We start from the raw sequence: 24,249 nt of genomic DNA, 5'->3' as shown, positions 1-24,249 counted from the left end.
AAATCTGATTAGATATCAGAGGAAACAAAAAAAAAAAAATAATAATAAAATAACAGCGACGATTAGAAAATGGAGAATTTTACGATTAGAAAATGGAGAATTTTCTGCGAGGCAAAATTTTTATTTCAGTTCTTAAAAAAAATGCATTGAAATTTTTTGTCCCTTGCAATTGTCATTGACTTAGCCTCTGATCTTTAGCAAACTAGAATCTGTATGCTGCCGATCAACTTAAGCGGTATTTATAACATCATCTTGATGTGCAATGGTTATATTTCAATTTCATTTAATTTAAAAAATCTATCTAAATTTATCACTATGGAACAACAGATAGATGCCACTAGGGAGTTTTCCATAGTTGTGACGTATAGGTTAAACTAAAATAACCCTCAACCTATACATTATGTGGCATAATTCTCAAGTACACATCCTATTCGATGCAGGACCCTCGATTATTCACCAATGGGCTTCTTACTCTTGAGGCATGAATGTTTAAAGACCGTTATTTGCATTTTATTTCACATTTGTTTCTTAGTATCTAGAATGAATTTGCATATTTTTCAAATTATTTTATCTTGATAATAAAATCTTTATTGCTATTATATTTAAAGTAATTTCGAATTGAAAATTTTCACAAGAAACCCACGATGTTTTAATTACTTCGTACAGTTAGCAAAACATTTTCAGTGAGCTTGTTTTAATGGCGGTAAAAGTCAGATGATACAACAAAAAATACTGCTGGAAGTCGATTGGTCCTTTCTAGAAGCTCCTCCTTTGGTTGTGATATCAATGTGCACTTACGAGTTTTGATCGCTGGTGAACAACAGCCTTCCAAAATACAGGTGAGCTCCGATTTGATTTTAGTTTTAAAATGTAAGTACTGTATTGACCGGCAAAAGTTGTCTTATGCTGCAGGTCAAAAGAACCCAACAGCATTGACGGGTGCCGTTGTACTTCGATTTGATTTCAATTTAAATTTCTATCTCAGTTCACTACACTGTTCCATGGTGGTGGCATAATTCATTGCAAATGACCGTTACAAACAATTGGCCACCAGTAACCAAAAACCTTGAAATTCACCGGTGTGCTCCGGTTTAATTTTAATTTAAAAAAGTAAATTCTCTAAAGCATATGTTCTTGACTGTAATTCAAGGATAATAACGACCATCAAATCCAAGGTCAACCAGTAAATATCAAGACTATTTGTCACTGATGAGCTTGGTTGCTTTATGAGCCTGAGATGCTGATGGCCACTGAACTTTGATGAACCATCATTTTTCAGTCACGAATGTAGAGCATTTCATTGTCATTGCAATGGTAGCACTTATCATTGTAGGAAATGGAAATTATTCGGTAACCTAACGTAACATTACATGATGTTTCAAAATTTAATGAACGTTTTTAACATTTACTAAATTTTTAAAGGCATTTTTAACGTCAACATTTTATAATTGTTCGATTGCAAAATTTCTGCTCCTCTTTCTTGTGTACGCTATCGTGTAGCATCTAGAATGAAATTTAGTGATTATGATTAAATTGTTTTCCTTGTAGAAGTAAAGAAAGTATTGTAATCACGAAATATTCCGGGTACAAAATTTTAACGAAAATATCCACTTTGACCGGTATTGAATGTAATTTAACGATGTTTTTGAGTGACATCTGTACGTAAGGACAGAATAAAGGACTCTTTTGCCACAAACGAATTATAAAACTGATTTAAAGTGGATTCAAAAGAGATTTTTTTTCGCGGCAACGTATCTATCTAGCATAACTCAAAAACAACCAGCCTCAGAACGTTGAAATTTTGTAAGGGACGTCTTTTTAACGTTTTGTTCGCTACCTTTATTTATTAAATATCATGTTCCTCGCAATTAAACCATAAAATTCAATTCAACAGCAATATCACAAAATATTTAAAAGAGAGCATATTTTAGAACTTCCGATACACAGTCCCGCACGCTGGATATATATATATATATATATATTTTGCCCTTTGTACAGTGTTGCCATTGCTTGCTTTGAAATCGTTGAGTTTCTTAATCAAAAACTTATAAATGCTTTACAAAATATGAAATAGTTAATAAAACATACTTCAAATTCCAAATTTGGGCTTCCAGATGCCCATGTTCGGGTGGAGACATACTTTATTAAAAATTTGATGGCTCAAGTTACCGTTGTTTTATCACAATGCGAGAAACATATACATTTATGCAGATTCTTCATTATTACTTCCTTGTACGAAGTAAAAAGGAAGTATTGTAATCGCGAAAAGTTTCAGGCAGCATATTTCAACGAAAATATCCATTTTGACCGCTATCGAATGCAATTTAACGATGTTTTTGCGTCATATCTGTACGTAAGGACAGAATAAAATACTCTTTTTCCTTCAAAAAATTATAAAACTGCTTTAAAATTAATTCTGAAGAAAATTTTTCGTGGCGTCTTTACGAACGTATGTACGTACGGGCATACGAACGTACGTATCTCGCGTAACTCGAAAACGAACTCGCGTAACTCGGAACGCTGAAATTTCTCGCGTAACTCGGAACGCTGAAATTTTGTATATAGGACTGCTATAACATGTAGATGTGCACCTCGTATTTTGGTTGCAATCGGCCGCACCAAACGCATATAAATATATTTATATATATATCCACTCTGTTACTCGTCTCAGTGATCTCAGTTTCTTTACTCTTATATGTTTGTAAATTGTACATTTTTTGCTTTAAAAATGATTGTATTATGTTGTTTTTATCTTCCGGTTAAGGTTTTTATGCCTTTAGTAATTCTGTATGTAATATTTTTAGAATTATCAACAATTTTAAAGGTTTCTAAGTGCCGCTAAGCCTTTTTAAATGGCGCCATTGATGTTTACATTTGAAACAGGAGACTAGTGGATTTGTTGCCAATCTAGAGAAACTTAGCTTCGCAACAACAAAGATAATGCATTCATTTATTTTTGCCAATTAAATCATGCTTAATTCTTTCTGGAATTTTTTCGAGGAAATAAGTGTTTAAGATTTACTTCGTAATTTTTAATATAGTTATTTTGAGTTTTTATGTATTTTTGCCTTCTCGCGAAGTGAGAACTGAATTAATTAAATGAGAAATACTCAATCGTCTGTGAAAAACAGTTTCTTTTTTGTTTTGTTTGCTTAATTTCTTTTATACATCATTCTAGCTTTATTATAGTATTTGAATAGAACATGTGGCAACGATTAGATAATTCTATTCTTTAAATGATACAAATTTTGTGCATTATGAGTTATAATATAAACGAAATATATACGTTAACTGTTATATAATTATTGGATTATATAACAGTTAACTTAGTTTCCGTTATGTAATTATTATATATGTTAACTGTTATATAATTATTAATACTGTTAAGTGAATCTAGCGCCAAATGTCGCTATGGTAACTAAATACTAGAGTGAATTTTAAACAATGCATTTACTCTATTGTGTTTTATGCGCTGCCGGCGAAGTAGATTTAATTCAATCCAATAAGTTTAAATGAAATGCAAGAAAAAATGCGTATAATTTAATATTCCAATTTAATATTCCAATACAAGGAAGTCATGTGTGTACGCATCAGATTTTTTAATTTCTTTAAATATAATACAGTGTTCTAAAATTTGGTGGCAACAATTTAAAAGTGATTAGCCGTTTATAGTGAATCAACGCAAAATGCCAAAACGAAATTAATAGCCCTTCTGGGCAAACTGTCCCTTTGGGCTAATAAAAAATAAGAAATTAAAATTAACCAATTTATTGCAACATGGTAGACTTGAAAGACATTTTGGATCCACTTCTTTCAAACAGAGGTATTTCATATTTCGACACTTTGTTTAATACATACATTTGACGAATTTTTGGCCACTTTCATTGGACAGAGCAATTGCAACGAACCAGAAAGGGATTTTGTGGTCAGGAACACCTTCAATTCTAAGCAAGTTCTAAGAACATAGAATAAACTATAATCTTATAAATAGTAGTTTTTAAAATTCTTTCAGACGTTGCAAGTCAGTAGAAACTATTCTCTGTCACACTCATTATAAAATACCGACATATTAAGCGAATTATTATGTACATTTCATATGCATTGTATATAATATAGAGATTTATTTCATACTTTTCTGTTTGTTATTTGGCATTCTGTAGAAAACCTAGGCAATGTATAAAAAGCTTAATAATTTCATATATTGCCGGCCAGTTTTCGGCATTCTATAAAATGCCTAGATATTGTATAGAATGCTGCATTTCGTACTTTGCTAGTAACTTATAGATTGAAAACCTCTATGTATGTGTCTGCTTTCTAGTTTTGTTCTGCTTTTCTAATATTTTAATATTTTTGTGAAATCTTGCATTCCAAAAAGATACGCAGAAATAAACTGAGAACTTCTCAAAATTGAAGTTATTTTTCGATTGAATTTTAGTATCGTTTGAAAATAAAAATTTAATTTCATTGGTTGGCAGCATTAGATATTTTTGTTTAAGAAAAGAGGAGAAGATCTTTTAAGATTGAAGTTCTTTTTCAGTTGAATTTTAATTTCATTGAAAAGGAAAAACTTAATTTCATTTGTTGTCGTCAGCAGAAGACATTATGTTTATTCAAGAAAAAGTAATGAAGTATGTATTTGCATGACTTTCTGCATATTTAAATTTTTTACATTTAAAAAGTAATTCTTAGAATTTTTAATGATAAATATTCCTTTGAAGTGTTAGACGGTTCCAAACTTTTCAGATTGCAAGTTTCCTGCTTTTCGTTGTTATTCTCCTCGATTTCCAAAACCCAGGTAACAATGTGGCATTTTTGGCGCTTTATGATAAGGTAATATTTTAATAAATAGCTCAGCAAAATGTGGGTAACATTTGATACCTGTAGTATTTAATGCGGGTTAATTCAGTAGCATTGATAATGAGTTCATTGTACTTACTTTACTGAAATGCCTCGAGTTATTGCGAGACAGAATAGTTTATAAGTTATTATCAAAGCAAGAAGTTGACCCCTTCAAAGATAGGCCGACCACTGGCTAGTTGTGTGACCAAATTCCGAAACAAACATTTACCATTTCTTGGGGTTTTAGCTTGTCAATTCTGGTTTTGGCCGGGAGAAACTGTCTTTTGTTGGAAATTATCTTTATTTCAGTTTTAATGACTTTTCGCAAAACTATGCTTTTAGCGAATGAAAATCACACTTGTTGTTAAGTTGTGTAACTGTTATAATTTTTCATTAGTGTTTAATTACAGATGTCTATGAAAATTTCCAAGCCTTCAAAAATAAAAATAAAAAAATAAAACTAAATAAAATGAAAGCTTTTAAAATCAATGTGATTAAAAATGAATTAATAACACAAATTTTAAATACAAATGATGATGTGAATACTAAGATCTGTTTTTACTTCCTTGTACGAAGTAAAAAGGAAATATTATAATCGCGAAAAGTTTCAGGCAGCATATTTCAACGAAAATATCCATTTTGACAGCAATAGAATGCAATTTAACGATGTCTTTGTGTGATATCTGTACGTAAGGACAGAATAAAACACTCTTTTCCTTCAAAAAAATTATAAAACTGCTTTAAAATGAATTCTGAAGAGAATTTTTCGTGGCGTCTGTAGGAACGTATGTACGTACGTGCGTACGTACTTATCTCACATAACTCAAAAACGAGTAGCCTCAGACGTTGAAATTTTGCATATAGGACTACTATAACATGTAGATGTGCACCTCGTTTTTGGTTGCAATCGGCCGCACCAAACGTATATAAATATATTTATATATATATCCACTCTGTTACCCGGCTCAGTGATCTCAGTTTCTTTACTCGTATATGTTTGTAAATTGTACGTTTTTCCCTATAAAAATGAGTGTATTATGCTGTTTTTATCTTCCGGTTAAGGTTTTTATGCCTTTAGTAATTCTGTATGCAATATTTTTAGAATTAGCAACAATTTTAAAGTTGTTTAAGTGCCGCTAAGCCTTTTTTTTTTATGGCGGCCATTGATTGCTTACATTTGAAACAGCAGACTAGTGGATTTGTTGCCAATCTAGAGAAACTTAGCCTCGCAACAACAAAGATAACGCCTTCATTTATTATTGCCAATTAAATCATGTTTAATTCTTTCTGGAATTTTTTCGAGGAAATAAGTGTTTAAGATTTACTTCGTAATTTTTAATATAGATATTTTGAGTTTTTATGTATTTTTGCCTTCTCGCGAAGTGAGAACTGAATTAATTGAATGAGAAATACTCAATCGTCTGTGAAAAACTGTTTCTTTTATTGTTTTGTTTGCTTAATTTCTTTTATACATCATTCTAGCTTTATTATAGTATTTGAATAGAACATGTGGCAACGATTAGATAATTCTATTCTTTAAATTATATAAATTTTGTGCATTATGAGTTATAATATGAACGAAATATAATACTGTTAAGTGAATCTAGCGCCATAGTGTCGCTATGGTAAACAAATACTAGAGTGAATTTTAAAGAATGCATTTATTCTATTGTGGTTTATGCGCTGTCGGCGAAGTAGGTTTAATTCAATCCAATAAGTTTAAATGAAATGCAAGAAAAAATGCGTTTAATTTAATATTCTGTACGAGGAAGTCATGTGGTGTACACATCAGATTTTTTAATTTTATCGTGCTTGTGATGGGAAACACTTATATAAAAGTTGTAAAAGCATACTTTACCATTAAGAAATTAGTACTACCATTAGTGCATGGCCTAAAGTTTCTATTATTAGTGCACGATTAGAAATGCCTTTTAAGATATTCCTGAGCAGCAAAAAGTAAAAACGTAAAACTAAAACGCGTAAGTGTAAATTTTTTAATTAAAAGTTCAAAAATCATTGAAAACAATTTAATCATCTTAACAATATGTTCTTTTCTTTCTTTATCTCCCGCCAACCTATAAACATAGGATGTTTACACATTTTTAGAATGATTTCGGGGCCGTTTAAATAATGTTTAAAATGTAAAGAGCATTTTTTTTAATGTTTGATCTGATAGCCTTTTTTCTGAATTATGAGTATGCATCGTATAATTTCCGTGACAGATGATACCTCCGGTGCCGAGATTACCTAGGTAGTACATAACCTAGTTGCTGCGTATAAGAAAATTTTCAGCGTGCGAATAAAAAGGTGAAATATATATATATATTGAGCCTCTAAATTTTATAGATATAGATTATATCAAGAATTTCGGACATCTAGTGAATGATACAAATAACAGGAAAGACAAAATACACCCGAGTTTGTACTGCTACATTTAGTTGTTTCAAGACCTATTTACAAACAATTTGTTGCAGCGCAATAAAAAAGGAGGGAATTTAAGAGAGATAAACTGTTGTCGTTTAAGATAACAGTTATTTCATTTGCTTCTTATGTCAACACTTTGTAATGTAAGCGAGGAAAAAAAAATTCTGTTTGAGAGTAAATTGAAAACAAAGATTCGAAGACAGCATTTTAAAAACTCTTCGCAAATTCAAAGGAAAATTTGCATGTGAAAGAAAGGATAAGCATAAACATTCCTTTTACAAACAAAATAATCGGAAAAAGAAGTGGCCCATCTAAGTATAAAACTGAGTAACTAGTCAACGAAATTCGAAGATCGCCAGTTGGGACAATGGCAATACCAAAACTTCGCTGAGTTGATTTGAATATTTTCCTCACTCTTCTTATTTTCAATTTCCCATTGTAAGATAATCCTGCGACAACTGTAAACTCCTTACAGAATCTTTCTTTGCATTGGTGAAACCGATCTGTACAATTTTCTCTTTGTTTTCAATAATAAATAGACCTTTTTTTGTTACAGTCATTTAAGTAAATCCATGCTTCATCAAGGGTCATAATGTAATTCCATTTATCCCTTGCTAAATAGTTTTCATGCAGGGTTTCACATCTTGTTCTGCATTGAACCACATGCCTTAGCAGAAGCTACCGAACATTATATGTATATATATATATAATGTTCGGTAGCTATATATATATATTACCTTTTTTAGTTGTAAATCATGGTTTATTATTTTTTTATTGCTCATACAAGTGTATTTAAAGACTTTATAATTGATTTCTGCGTCGGCGGATTTTTTCTTATTTCCAACGATTTAACTTTAGAACCATTACAAACAGTATGCACTTTTTTCGGGGGTTCGTTTGGAGTCTTCTTTCGTTGTAGACGTAATGATTGACAGTTTTTCTCTTTCTAATTAATAATGCTGCTGATTTTATATTTAGAAATTTCAACACAACGGATGTCACAACGTTTTTGAATGATATAATAGGAATATTTCTCTTCCGAAAGCACAAAAACATGTTCTTCAATACACAGCGTGTTTATATGCGACATTTTGAAAGAAGAATAAATTTAAAAGTAACAGACGATATTTCTCATTTAAAATAATAAAATATTGCCAAAAGGTTTTACTCCAAAACATTTGCTTTAGTTTTTCATTCTTTACAAAAGTCGTTCTAAAAGTGTGTAAACACCCTCTGTACATAACTAACGCTTTCATTCCAAAAATTCAATGGTGAGTTTTCAGTGAATAAATTCGAATAAGGGTTTCCACAGCACAATTCTACTATTTATAGAATAATATCTGTCTTTCTGTGTATGTGTATGTTTTTGACGATTTATTTCCTCGCGATAACTCTTATATCAAACTTCCAAAAATTTCTGATTTTCGTATTTAAGTTTTCTGCATTCATATGGATTAAATTTTGGGTAAAACTGAACAATTGGACGTGGTGCTTGAAGCCCATAACAGCTTTTTAATGGATGATCGAAAGTGACACTTTATTTGAAGCCCATAAAGAGTTTTATAGCAGTCAACATAACATATTGTTGCGTTATACGGGTTCGTGGATTTGGAGTGATAGATGACAACACCAGATGAAGAATCAAAACACAATTTATTTAGCCTGTATTACTCAGGACAGTTCCAAAATCGTCGAAAATCTACGAGAAACACGCTGAAACAATCAGCAACACAGCCTTCAGGCTATCAGGCTATAATGAGGATGACAGCTTCACGGCAAAACTCTGAAGTACGGCTCCCGACTCGGTCGACCACTCTCGAGCTCAACGCACTCAAAATTAAACTCGACAATATATTGTCGTGATGCACTGACGAGGCACACTACTCCTGCGATATATTGTATTATACTGGATTTCTATTGCCGGAGCAATACTTCCCAGTCATGCAAAGAGTTCTATGCGGAGCCTAGTATTAGAAAATTCTTTATTGAGTTTCCTCTGAGGAAAAAAATAAGAGATTAGAAAAAGCAATGCGGCTGAATTTTCGCCTGGGCTCAGGAGCTCACGCTAGCTGTTTGCAACACTGATCCAAACAAGAACAAGTCCAAAGTAGTTATACCTAAAAGTCCGTGGGATGCTCGTAGCCTGCTGGCACTTCACTATGATTGGTCGAAATCTAGTTGGAATGCTTGCCAGATGTACAGGCAGGGTTTTATATAGCTTTTGGCCTGCCTTCGAAAACATTCTGGGCCAGACACACCAGACGAAGTACCTTCGACACAGGTCCGCATTATACGGGACCCACACAGAGTGTGGAATATCCATCGTCCGTGGGACCTCGTTCTTGCGGGCGCAACCCCCACAGTCCCTGCCGTCTTTTGCAAAGCATTGGGCAGAACTAATTCGTTGAAAATTCAAAAACTCTGTCACCCTGCCGAACGAAAATGTTTAACATCTTATTATAATCAACAGTTCGGTTAATAATATCAATCTATTGCAGAATAAATTTTTTAACTACAGTAAAGTCGCCAAATAAGGTCATATAAGATTTTAAAAATTGACATTGACACAGAAAAGTGTGGGGTTAAGTCGCTAAACAGTTTGGTTTCAACATTAGTCAGCCATTAAAATTAGGCAAAAAAAAAAAAAAATAAAGCATAGCTTGATTTACATTTCGAATATATAAATTTTGAGAGCGATCAAGTCATTCTTCTTCAGAGGGAGGAAGAAAACCCCAGAATATTTCTACAGCAGACCACGATTGCTTTTTTGCCTAATTTTTACATTAGTTTTTTTACATTAGCACGTTCTCTTCAAATGAGAGATGCCTTCTTAATGTTAAGATTAGGGCTAGAGCATAGGTCAAACATTTTCTAGAAAAGTTATGAACAGTTCATAAGCAAACTTTTGCATTTTCCTAATTAAAATGTTGTGAAAATAACTGTTATATGTTCTTGATATTTTTGTATTAAATTAGTTAAATTTCATTGCTATTTTGGAGGATGTTTTTTCTCATAGTTTAATGCTTTCATTCAGTTAAAGCTATCAAAATAGCCAGGGACAAACGTGATCACATTAAGCGGTACTACTGCACAGAAAAAATGTGGAAGAAAATTAAATAATGGCAATGTAATGTAATATAAGTGTGTGTTTCAACCCTCCTGAAATTAATTCGTTTCTATAATACACTGCCCTCCAAATGCTTTTCAAAGCTCAACATTTCAAAAATGTAAGCAACATTTAAATTCACAGTTTATATGTATATATACAGTATATATGCATCATAGTAATGAAGTTTAAGAAAGTATATGAAAAAAAAAAAAAAAACTACCACCTTTATTTCATAGAAATGAATACTTTAGATTGCAAAAATTGTAAGTTTTGTTAACGAGTGTTGATCTTCAATTATTATTATCTATTTCGTTGACAATATCCAGGAGAGTCTATCAGTGTCCAGGAGAAGTCGTTTGCCCGATTCGTTAAGGTGTGCAGGGCGATCGGATGGATGGAAATGGGAATGTCACAAGCTGATGCTGCTAGACGTCACAATGTCTCTCGTAGTATGGTCTACCGACTATGGAATTATTTTGAATCCTAGGATTTTGTGTCTAGAGGACATGTACCAGGCAGACCTAGAGTTACAACACCTGCGGGAGACCGTTATTTAGCTCTTTCGGCTTGAAGAAGGAGTAACATTACTGTGCCTCAGCTCATGGCAGATTATTTAGTGGCTACAGGAACAAGAATCTCAACTACTCCAGTGCACAGACGCCTTCACAATACATGTCTGTATGCAAGACGACCAGTTGTTTGTGTCCCCTTGACCCGAGGATACAAAGGTGCCGTTTATATTGGGCAAGAGAAACGTCTCCTGGACCAGTCAACAATGGGCGACTGCTCCCTTCACAGACGAGTCCAGATTTCCATTGGAGAATGATTCAGGTCGTCAGCTGATCTGGAGGCAACAATACACCAGATACAACCAATCCCACATTGTGGAAAGACATAGTCACAGAGGTGGTAGAATAATAGTTTGAGATGAGATTTGTCTTGGTGGTCCCACTGATCTGCATGTTTTCCACAGGAAAACTTTGACACTGGTGTGAGATATCGAGACGAGGAGATGTCAGCCATATGCCGCTGCTATTGGTGCTGGATTTCTTCTGATGGACGATAATAGACGACTGCACCGAGTTTTGGTTGATGAAGAATATCTTCAGGGTCCCGGTATGGAGCAGATGGCCAGTTCAATCCCCAGACCTAAATCCGATAGAGCATCTTTGGGACTACCTTGGGAGACAGGTTGCTGCTTTACATCCTCCTCCAAGGTCGTTAGATGGGCTTAAACAAGGATTATTACGTGTTTGGTCGTTGCTTCCCATTTCACTGGCCGGCAACTTAATTGACAGCATGAAACGTGGCTGCCGCTAATGTATTGCAGCTAGGGGTGGACATATTCCTCATTAGAACCCATTTCTGTAATGTTACCACCCCATGTTTCCTGAAAAAACTGTGATATACTGTTTCTCCAAGACTGGATTTCTCTGCCAAGAGTGCAATTTTTTGTTGTAATTCATGTTTGTGTTGAACTTTAGAAACATTCTATGTCGCATTCATTAAAGAATCGTTTAGTGAACATGTCTTCTAAGTTTTTGGTTTCTATGTTTCTTCATTCTCAAATCAGACACAAAAAAAAAACGTGCTGCCCCTTCACTTTGGGAGGGCAGTTATTTTAAATAAACCAGAAAACTTAATTTTTTTAATTCAAAACCAATTATATTATATGTCATTTAACTGTCTATTAAAATATATTTTTTAATAAAAAAAATTGATTATGCTGGTATAAATTTAGAAAAACTAGTTTCTACACATGCGCAGTCACACCTAATAAAATGCAATCTAAAATTTCGCATTACAGACCATTCTGTTTATTAGAACAATAAATTAGATTTTATTTATTAACGATCAACTCGAAGGGGTATTTTACTTCAAACTCGTTGCTATTTAAAACGTGGAATTGCCGGGAGGTCATTTTTTGTTGGCCATTTGTGGCCCACCTTTTCTTTTGCTTTCTTGCTCAATATGACAATATGATGACATACATTTTATAGCATATAATTATGGCAGTGAAAAATATATTTTTATATCTTTGATAAAGCGTTTATAATTACATTTTCTATTTATTAGCCCAGAAGGGCTATTTCGTTTTGACATTTTGCGTTGATTCACTATAAACGGCGAATCACTTTTGAAATTGTTGTCACCAAATATTAGAGCTCTGTGTTATATTTAAAGAAATTAAATAACGAAGAATCTGCATAAATGTATCTATGTTTCTTGCATTGTGATAAAACAACGGTACCTAGAGCTATCAAATTCTGAATAACGTAAGTCCCCACCCAAATATGGGCATCTGAAAGCCCAAATTTAGAATTTGGAATTTGTATTATTATCTATTTCATATTTTGTTAAGCATTAATGAGTTTTTGATTAAGAAACTCAACGATTTCAAAGCGAACAATGGCAACATCGTAAAAAAAAATTATCTCCAGCGCACGAGACTGTGTATCGGAAATTCTAAAGACACGCTGTTTCAAATATTTTGTGATATTGCTGTTGAAATGAATTTTATGGTTTAAGTTCGAAGAACATGATATTTAATAAATGAAGGTAACTCACAAAACGTTAAAGAAACGCCGTTTGGGCGAAATAATAATCTGAAACCTTTCAGATTCTTTTTTGAATAATTTAAATTGGCACAAATATATTAATGTCTATTAAAATATATCTTTGCATTTATTAGAATTAGAATCTGGATAAGACAATACTATTATAAAATATTTTGAGTTTAATTATTCTGTGTTGCAATGAATATAATTTTAAAACTGTATTTTATTTATTTTTATTTTCACTTTATTTTGAACAATCTTTATAGATCTGAGCCCGGATTTTCATTTTTGATAACATCAGGAATCGTATAACAATGGATTTTTAGCCCGAATGGGCGTTTTCCCAGGAGGGCTATTAATTTCTTTTTGATATTTTGCTTTGGTTCAGTATAAACGCCTAAATCACTTTTCAAATTGTAGCCACCATATGAGAGCCCTGCACTATATTTAAAGAAATTAAATAATGAAGAATCTGCATGAATGTGTATGTATGTTTCTCGCATTGTGAAAAAAACAAAGGTACCTAGAAACATCAAACTTTGAACAACGTAATCCTCCACTCGAATATGGGCATCTAGAATCCCAAATTTGGGATTTGTTTTATTACCTATTTCATGTTTTGTAAAACTTCAACGAAATTTTGTTTAACAAACTCAATGATTTCAAAGTGTTTCATTAACAGGAACATCGGGTGCAAGCACGGATATTTTATGCGCGACGTTTTTTTTACATTTCTAACTGGTATTATGTTGGTAGCGTAGCAACGCAAAGACATTACAATATCTAACGGTATTTTGCGTCGAATGACTTGAATGTCTGTATTACTTTTCGAGTCCTGTTTTGAATCTCCCGTGAAAAAAACGCCCCTTTGGATTTAATATAAAATCTGAAAACTTTAAGATTTTGTAATATATCAGATTGTACTGAAGTTAATAGATTTATGACAAATCGATTAAAAGGTATTTAGCTTATACATTTTTTTTCTGAAATAACCTTGTTCCTGAATGAAATTTCTTCAATATTTTAACAGATGCATATTTCATGCATGATATTATTTTGATGAATTCTCCTAGCAAGCCAGTAAAAGATACCACTTAGATCTCTTATTAGTCCGAAGGGGCTTTGTCCCTGAAGGACTATTGTTTTCGTTTTGCGACCGAATGTTAGAGTCCTGCATTATATTTGAAGAAATTAAATAATGAAAAATGTATGTCTATTTCTCGCATTGTGATAAAACAACGGTACATAGAGCCATCGAATTTTTAATGACGTAATCTTCCTACGAATATGGGCATATGGAAGACCAAATTTGAAATTTGGAATTTGTTTTATTATCGATTTCATATTTTGTAAAACTTTAACGATTTTTTTATTAACAAATTCAAGGATTTCAAAGCGAGCAACGGTAACACGTTACGGGGCAAAAAAAAAACAAGTTTTTTATCTGTGTATCGAAAACGCACGGAACTGTGTATCAGAAATTCTAAAGATATGCTCATTTTAAAAATTATTTTGCGGCATTGCTATTGAACTGAATTTTATGGTTTAAGTACAAAGAGCATGATATTTAATAAATAAAGGAAGAATAAGGAAGAAATACAGAAAACGTTAAAAAAACGCCTATTTGGATGTAATTTAAAATCTGAAACCTTTCAGTTATATCTATATCTATCTATCTATCTTATATATATATATATTCAGTTTACTATCATCTACAGTCTCACATAATCCTATGGCTTTATGGAATATTACAATAAACTTAAAACAAGAGTTATCTAAGCAAGGACACGAAGTTTTCTCTGAGCTTTGACCTCTAAAGGTTTCTTAGAATATCAGATATGTTATCAGAAGTTAGTTGAAGTATTGACTGGTACATTTCGATAAGAAAACTGGAGAAAAAACTTTTCAAATTCTAAAAGTATTTGTGAATTCAGAAACTCAGAGATTCATTATTGCTACTTTTATCTCAATTTATCCAACATACGGAGATATCCATCTTTATTTCATGCTTGATCAATTCTTCTGCATTTAAATTTAAGCAAATATTTCTTAGAAATTAGTTTCATTTTATTTCCTCTAAAAGTAAATATAATGCAAGAGATTTAAAGCATAACAAATAAATAAATAAATAAATTAGTAATAAATAAATATGTTAATTCTTTCCTCTGCACATAGAATTATTTTTGCAGTACCTTTTAAAATATTATATATTGTATATCTTGTATACTTAAATAACTTTTTAAGTTTTTGTTAAGTAATTGAAAATAAGTGTTATTAAGTAAATCAATTTCTAAAAGTACCTGATGTATATCAGTTAAAAATATTCAATTGTTGTTAATTAAGTGTTTTAAAAATAATACTTAATCGTTAAAAAATGAAACTAAAACTTTATACTTATATATTTAAAAATAAAATTTGTATTTATTTAAATAATTTAATAAAACAATATTTTTGATCCGTTAAATATTACAAATATTTGTAATTCTAAAAATAATATTTCTTTTAATTAAATAGTTTTATTTTACTTTAATTAAGTAATTAAATTTATGTCTATTAATTATCATATACTAGTTATGTTAGTTAGTCAATTCATGCTATAAAAATTAATGAGCTTGCATATGTTATAGTTTATGTAAATTAGTATTCATTAATATCAATGATAGATCAAGCTTTATAACTTTCATATGAAATATTTAAGACAATTGTCAGTCAGTTTACCGAACAAATAACAATACTTTGGAGGACTTTAACTATTATTATTAAATACCTCCAAAATATTATTAATTAAATGATCCTGCCTTTCCCCGTTAAAGACTTGGATCTTGTATGATATTTGTGCACACAAACGGCCGAGAGGTAAAGTCGCTCAACACTGGTAGTTCCGACCTGGTTTCGGCCCACCTGCGGCCGAGCGGTAAAATCGCTGAACAGTGGTAGTTCGGTCCGAGGTTCGAATCCTGCGAACGGGCTGGCTGCATGGACGTTTTCGTGGTTTTGCCCATGTGTAACGTGTATACGAGCCAGTTTTCCTTAGAAAGTCCTCCACGAAGCCATCCCTTTCCTTAGGCAGATAGTCCTAGTGTGCTTTGCCGTATTCACAATACACTACACCACACCGACCTGGTTTCGATTAAAGGCGAACAGGCTGGCTGCATGGGCGTTTTCATTGTTTTCCCTTTGTGTTACGTGTATACGAGCCAGTTTCGTTTAGCAGTCCTCCACGAAGGCATCCCTTCCTTTAAGCAGATAACTCTAGCGTGCTTTGCGTTAGAAAACAGTAAATCATATGATAAAAGTTAGTTAAAATTTCATTATACTATATTAAAAGTGCATTTTTTAAAATAGTATTTATGTAAACAAATAAGGTGTTATGAGCATATAGTATCAATCAAGTTTCTTTTATAGCTACTTTTGATAATGTTGATGTATTTATGTATATATGGCAATAAATTTGATGTACATCAATGACCATACATTGTAATACAGGTATTTCAGCATCATTTAAAGTACTGATATATTTGCTGCAAATGTAAGAGAGTTTAAGGCAAAATTTTACTTTTGCCTGATATTGATTTTGCAGAAATTTTATGTACATTTCGAGAGAGTTTGGCACAGATTCCACTTCTTCAAGAAGCAAAATTTTAGGCTACATTTAGACAGAAATGCATCACTTTGAATGAAAAAAATAAAAGTAATAAAAGTAAATAAGTAGATTGGCGGTAGCGCCATCTATAGAACAATTTTGCTGGAACTAACGTATGATTGAAAGAATGAAATAAAAAGAAAGTAGAAATAGTTACGTAATCTAATAGAACAGTTTTGCGGGAAATGCTCTTGGAAAGAAAAAAAATAAAATGAACAATAAGAAAGGAAGCAGCATTTGGTGCCCTGTATTGAAAAAAACAGAAAGAAAATAGTCAAAAGTCTCGAGATAAAAAAAAAAGCTTTACTAAATTCATCAAATAAAGTTAATAAATTTTGATGAGCGTGTAAAATTTCAATTAATCCTAATTCTCCAACCAAATAAACGTTTTAGCTGAAAAACTTTCTACATTGCCAAATTGGACTTCCATACAAATATCCCCCTAAAAGGTGTTCAAGGAAAAAATATAGATTACCAAGGGGAGACTTATTAACTTCTTCTTTTTGGGAACAAAATCCAGGTTGTTTGATGGCACATTTTAAAACTCTCTTAATATGATCGATTAATCTTTTATTTAAGCTACTCTCAAAAGTACTTCTCGTTCTTTTCTTGAAGAAAAGGGATAACTGCTTCATTCCCCTAAAAGGCACATATCTCATCTAAAAACCAAACTGCTGTATGAATTTTTCCTCTTTTTATTTATTTATTTATTTTATTTTATTTTTCCAGTCGGAATATATGTGTACGCGAATACAGATAAGTAAGTGACCCCCTGTAATTATTTGAAATTTACAGTTATAGCTCTCTCAGCAGTGTTATTTTGTTAAAATCAATTTAAAAAATAATAAACAAACAAATGAATAATATTCTATATCCTTTTCGTGATCATTTCAACGCACGTAAAAAAGCACTTATTAAGAAGAAAGAAAAAAAAATCCTTGATAAAAAGAAGGTGAAAGGAGTATGGTGTGGAGGGGAAGAAGAGAGGACAAACAACTCTCATGGCTTCGGTTCTTTTCCCGCCGCGGGGAGTTTCGAATGTGTGCCAGTCGCATCGAGTCATTCCTTCGGTTTTTCTCCTGTTTGTTGCTGCACGAACAATAGCGAATCTTGCATATATACTTTCTGACTCAAAACTCTACCGATAATTTTATCAAGGAATAATACAATGTTATCTATATAACGCTGCTGTTTATCAAAAATATCTTCAGTCCTTTCTGCGTGCTGCCGCCTTTGAGCAGTATACGGTTGTGAAGTTCTTTCCTTTTTGCGACGGGCAGGTGAGTACAGAAATTCAATTTGTTGTTCTGAGTTCTTTATTTCATACTTTAGAATTATTTTTATTTATTATAATAATTTTGTCTCTTTTGGAATTATAGATTACAAATAATAATTGTAATTTAAAGAACATTTTATCATTCTACATGAGCTTAGATAATTCGGTGTCACAGTTCATTATTTTATTTTGCTACCGACCTTTTTTTTCCCCCTCTTCTTCCTGATCATTATTTTTCGCTACCGGCTTGAATGATCAATTTTTTCCCTGTACTATCATTCTTTGACAAATGATCTAGAAGTATTTTATTTGGAAGTGTATTAAAATTAACTAATAGATTGTAATTGCATATTAATTCTAATGATAGAATATTATTAAATTGTAAATATATATTAATTTTGCATTCTTATTTGTTATAAGTAATTATTATGAGTTAGAATATTTTAATTTCATAGAATTAAGAAGAAATTATTCTTGCCAAACGATTTACTTTTACAATTTAATTAATAGCTATAATGTCAACCATACCAATTCTGCAAGACCAGTATACATAAAACAATCTGTGAATTTCTTGTTCATATTGTGAAGATTATTTTTCAGGAAGATAATTTAATTTCAAATTCTACGATAACGTATCCCGTTGTATCTAGTAATGCAAAATGTTTGATGCTGTTTTAAAACTTGTGTGTCTGGTAGTTTAGTATCTTGATATGTTTTTCAAGAAAAAAGGGGGGGCGCTAAGCAGATTGAAATTACATGTATCGATATATTGCCATGACAATAAAATATTCTAAATTCTATTTAATAATATACCATGCATTTTGCACGTTTCATTTGGGTTTTATATTAGAATTACTGAATGTATTTTTCTGTTTATATACATTATTTCGTATGAATTTACTTAGAAACTGAACCCTTTTTAAGCTTTTGATAAATGGTAAACTGAGGATAAATGCTATAAAACTTTGATAACTGATAAACTGATTATAACTAATAAAGCTGATGCCTACTAAACTTCATATCACTGGTTATTTTGATAATACATATTCAAATTGCGAAATTTAGGTAACACTTTCTTTGAGGCAATTTGCATTAAGAAATCCTTGTTTATCAGAAAATAGTGTCTCTTAGCAAATTAAACCCCGGAAGATATTGTGGCGCCATCTGTTCGAAACCGAAATTAAATATTTTGCTGACACAGTTTCTTTCATTTTCCTACTCATGTTCCAAAGGTGTTCATTGTACCTGAGAAACGCAATTTTATATCTTTATTCATTACATTTTTTTCGCAATGCGTTTCTTTACACCTATTTTATTACAGAAATTTCCGGTTTTGTTTTACACGTTAGATCATTACAGTTTATTATAAGACATTTAAATAATTCAAGCTATCAATAACTGAGTTATGATTTTTGAAGTTTACTACATGATCTTTATTTGTTTAAAATTATTTAAAATTGAAAGTGATCCCCTACGTGAAAAGTATGAAATACCACGATTAAAAAATTTTTGTTTATTTCACATCGAACAAATTAATCTCTCTCTCTCTCATTGGCACCTCATTCTCGAGACCATCATTTGAAAATGCAGATTATGTTTGCTATTTTTAAATTATTAATCATTTCGAGCTTCATTGAGTATGGGGCATATCGTGATTGTTATATGTATGACCCCATAAATATAACTATGCCTATACTATAAATGTAATATAAGACCCCCAGGTTTTGAACAGTCTGTAGTAGTCGATTACAAAACTTTTAATTTTAGTTTCAGTATTCACTATTCGCATTCAAATAAAACTGAATGATTATGATGTAATTTTGTGGCAACCATATAGACTGTATTTCTTTCCTTAAATTTTATATAAACAGAAATATTCTGTTTGATATTTTGATCTACTTTTGTTCATACCATTTTACATTAGGAAAAAGTAAATAAACAAATGGAGATTTCTAATTGAGATTTCTTCCGAGCTCAATTTTCATTCGTTCAGTGAAAAAAAATTGGTTTTATAAACTGATAACAGTAGGTATGATTTTTATTTAAGAAGCAAAATATTTCATATCTTTTCTTATTTTTTTTTAAATTTTTGTTATATTTTTTAATTTTTAAAGTTTTTGACATTAAACTGTTCTTCAGATCGTTAAACAGTAATTCCAAATTTTCAAAATTTTATTGCTATTTTTTGTATACATATATTTATTTATTTTTATTTTTCTGTTTTGTTCCAAGTAACAAAATTCAGCTTTATAGAATTTTGTTGACTGCTTTAGCGCTACACTTTCTTACGAAATTACAGATCATTTGCAATATTAGTAATTATTTAGTTGCTTTGTTTTACCATTTCTTCTGAGAGTTCTTTTGCTTCGGTTTTCATGTCATTTCATATCTTTCAATAAACGATTTCAGTTTAATTTCTGATCACTTCCTGAATGACATTTACATACCTTTCCTTAAAAAGACCTATTATTCGCAGTGACAAAATTGATTAAGGAACACGACCCCATTTGGATAGATTTTCCTGCTTGCTTTGCATGCATTTATCTTTCTATCATTACATAACTAGAAATATCGTCTGCTTTGCCATAAATGAATAATCCAATCCAATCCAATCCATAACTAGAAATATATTTTAAGTGTAAATGGGTCCAATTTATTGGTCAGTTTTCTTTGAAATTATTGAGTTTTTTAATCAAAAATTCGTTAAAGTTTTACAAAATATGAAAAAAAGAAATTCCAATTTCGAGCTTCCCATGTTCGGGTGACTATTTATTATATTCAAAATTTTCTGACTCTAAGTACCCCTTTTTTAACAGTGCGAGAAACATATATACATTCTTCATTATTTAGTTTCTTTAACTATAATACAGGGCGATAATATTTGGTGACAACAATTTAAGAAGTGATACATCGCATTTAAGTGATTCAACGCAAAATGCCGTTTCCAGACTAATAATCTTACTGGGCTAACGCCCCTTTGGGCTTGTAATTTATCGAATACATTTTATTTCTGACTTTTTTAAGTACCTTTAACCCTTTTAAAAGTTTTGAAGATTAAGATCGAGACAGATAGCATATGTATGTAATATTAGTTTATCGGCACAATTAATTTCTGACTTTGGTTTGAGATTTTAATCCTTTTAAAAGTTTTGAAGTCAAGGCTTATGTATAATAATTTATCGATACATTCCATGACTGATTTATTTGAGATTTTAGTTCTTTTAGAAGTTTTGAATACTGAAAAGATGATTTAATTACGTACAGGTATATAATAATCCTTTATCAATGTATCTTATTTCTGATTTTAAGTTTTTTTTTTTTTTTTTTTTCTTATTCTAAAAGTTAATTCACGGAGAGCTGATAAAAAATTAGTTATATAAACTAGAAATGTTAAACTGGTTACTGCGCAATACAAATTGGTTTTTCAAATTTTTTCTAACATAACATATCTGTGATTATTTGATAGCGAGAAACCTATGCCTGTTCATTCCCAAATATTTCATTGTATCAAAATACAATCATCAGACATTTTCCCTTTTTTATAAGCTGAATACCACACAAATATAAGATAACTGAAAAATTAGTTGAAAAGATAATTATTGGGGAATTATTGGATTAATTATTGGGTTGTTTGAAAACGAAAATAATCTTAAGACATATAGTTCTGTATACGTAGTTGTTTATTATATAGAATAAATTCAAACAATATTAAGCAGAATTTATATTTATGTCAAAGTAGTCAAGTACAGCTGATCCTTGTTCTGGTTGCACGAGGTATAGAATTTATATTAAAGCTTGTTGCTACTGTTTTCATTAAAACTCCATCTTTTTTTTTTCCTTTTGAAGAAGACCAAACTGTTTTTGATCGCGTGTGAGATTGTGAAAGTTTGAATAAAGTTCCATCGGTTTCAGAGTTTTATTCAAAATTTGCGTCAAAATAAGATTACTTTGCCTAATTTTAAAACTTAACCAGAGCTTAATTAAATTTATTTTGCTTTATTTTATAACCCCGTATGAAGGATATTATTATTAATACTTAGTTTATTTTGTATGATACAAATAAAAATATCATTGCCAGTCTCTCATTTATTTTCCATATTATAAAAGTTCTTTGTTCATCAATGTAACAAATTACAGCAGTAAAAAGATTATTTCAGCAAATCTTACTGACTAACATTTTGCAGCAAGTGGTGTTTTGTGCAATTAATATGAGAAGTAAAGTAACTGACTTCATGTATTTCTGGTAAGAATTTCTCTTTCTTGCTTTTATAAAGATCTGGTTTTTGTGCATGTGTCATTCTTTTTCACTAACACAGTTTCTAGAGTTGATTAGACCATTTCAGAAGCGCAATTTTTTGCGAGCCTGTTCTTGAAAACTCGCACATAATGAGAACATTTGTAATCAGACTGTGTACCTTTCCGCTTTAACCTTCATTATTTTTCAATGTCAAAATATGTATGCACGTTGCCTTCCGCCCAGATATTCAGTCATTCAGATCTTTGTTACCTACGTAAAAGAGATCTCAGATCCTTAACTTATATAAGCAGAACCAGTTCTGAAATATCTAAAGAATTCTATTTGCAACATGAAGGCTTTGGCAAGAAAAGATAAGTAATGAAACCACTTCCCTTATATACAGATGCCCCTCAGGAAGAAAAGACTTGTCCACAATTCTGGCGTCTTGCCGTTCAGATAAGGCGTCAAGAGTGTTATCATCTCATATGAAATTTCCCTTTTCTAAATAGAGCGTGCGGGACAAAAATGGACTGCAGTGTAATCCAGTCAACTCCCGATTAAATGCGTTGCGGGTTAACTAGTCAGTGTAAAAAAAAAAAAAAAAAAAAAAAAAAAAAAAATTATTGTTCATTGCTGGCGATGGTCAAATTACAGGTCATCAGTGTAAAACTAAACTGCCTATGGAAATGCAAAAGGGAGAGTAAAATGCGTGAGTTAGAAGAAGACATCATAATATTTGCAAGTTTTTATACTATTTTATTAGCTCCTCCCATTGTGCTTGTCGCATGCTCAGGAGCTTAACTTTTTAACTTACTTCCTGATGAACTATTGATGAGCCTGATTACCATTTGTGGACAAGTTCAAATTTTGTATACACACTGTTTGTACAAGACAATGCAATGGGGATGAAGCGATTTTTTTTCAAAATTCGATTTAAACTTTTTTTTTTTTTAAATTTAATGTTTAACCGATTTTTTTTTCGCATATCTTCGTGTAACGAACAACAAAAATTCTTACAAACTGACTTTTACACCACTGAAAAAAAAAAATATTTTAAATAAAATCTGTATAAAATTTTTAGCATTATTTCTGATTTTATGCCGAATTTTCACTACGAGTATTTGTCGTTTATAATTTTAAAATTTCAACATCTAAATATGTATCGGTCACAAAAATTTAAGTTCTTCGTAAATTATAAAGCAAACTCTTCGCCCTCTTTTAAAAAAAGAATGATAAAAAAGATATTAATTGGGAGGATTTCTACATTTATATATGCATTTAAATATATATGTGTGTGTGTGTGTGTGCGTGTATTAAATATAAATGCATATACGTAGAGAGAGACTAAAAGTAAGAAATTTAGAATCAGTTTTAGGGAAAGACCAAAAAGATGTGAAATTCAGTACCAATAAATTTCAAAATACTCTATAAATATGTGAAAAAAATTAAAGATATGTGAAACTAAAACCTAAAAATTACAAAAAACCAGAAAAAAATACCAAAACCAGACAAAATACAAAAGAAGAGGAATTCAATCAAATCTGATATACGTTATCAAGAGGAGGATACATCAAACTCAATTGAAATTCCCCCCCCCCTTTTACTAGAAAACCACTGCGTTTCTGTATCCAAAATTAGATGATGAACTATTCTAAAGTATTTTAATTATAACAGAATTTTCGAATGAACTGGCATTTAACAGGGAATACATGGGCATATTACAATAAAGAACAAAATATTCTAATCGACTTTGTTTCACTCGTTTGTATTGAAACATATTGTCTAAGTTCTCTTATAAGTACGTAATTTTCTTCAATACTATTTACAATTTAGTTTCGACATTCCTGATGATATTTATCCTTCCGGTTTTTAGAGTGAGCTGTTTTTGCTTTGAACTAACCGTTTGCGCGGACAACCAGCCGCCCGAAGTTGTTTTCGTAAAATATATATAATGATTCTAACGAGTCTACTCGGGTAATACCATGGCTCTAACCACAAATTAACCTCTATTACTAAATAACGAAGAAATCTGTATGTATGCATGTATAAGTATGTTCCTCACATTCTGATAAATAGCAGTTTCCAGAGGCTCCAAATTTTGAACGATTTAGTCGTCCACTCGAACATGTCACCTCGAAACTGGAATTTTTAATTTTGATTTTT

General features: G+C 31.3%; 1 protein-coding gene across 2 annotated transcripts in view; it reads left to right on the top strand.

Annotated features, from left to right (window-relative positions):
• The first annotated feature begins 17,604 nt into the window (after positions 1–17,604).
• LOC118187365 (transcription factor E3-like) overlaps positions 17,605–24,249 on the top strand; it is a 199,057-nt gene continuing 192,412 nt past the window's right edge. Inside the window, exon 1 of one of the 2 annotated variants that reach the window (XM_085822667.1) lies at positions 17,605–17,853. The gene's annotated coding sequence lies outside the window, so the exon portion shown is untranslated. The remainder of the gene's footprint in view (positions 17,854–24,249) is intronic. The other variant, XM_085822666.1, reaches the window with a different exon arrangement.

Source organism: Stegodyphus dumicola, chromosome 8 (genome assembly GCF_044657685.1).
Source record: "Stegodyphus dumicola isolate Sdum_Otavi_A_Nest chromosome 8, ASM4465768v1".
Taxonomy (NCBI): Eukaryota; Metazoa; Arthropoda; class Arachnida; order Araneae; family Eresidae; genus Stegodyphus; species Stegodyphus dumicola.
The sequence above is the reverse complement of the archived record's forward strand: the minus strand, read 5'-3'. Positions and strand labels throughout refer to the sequence as shown.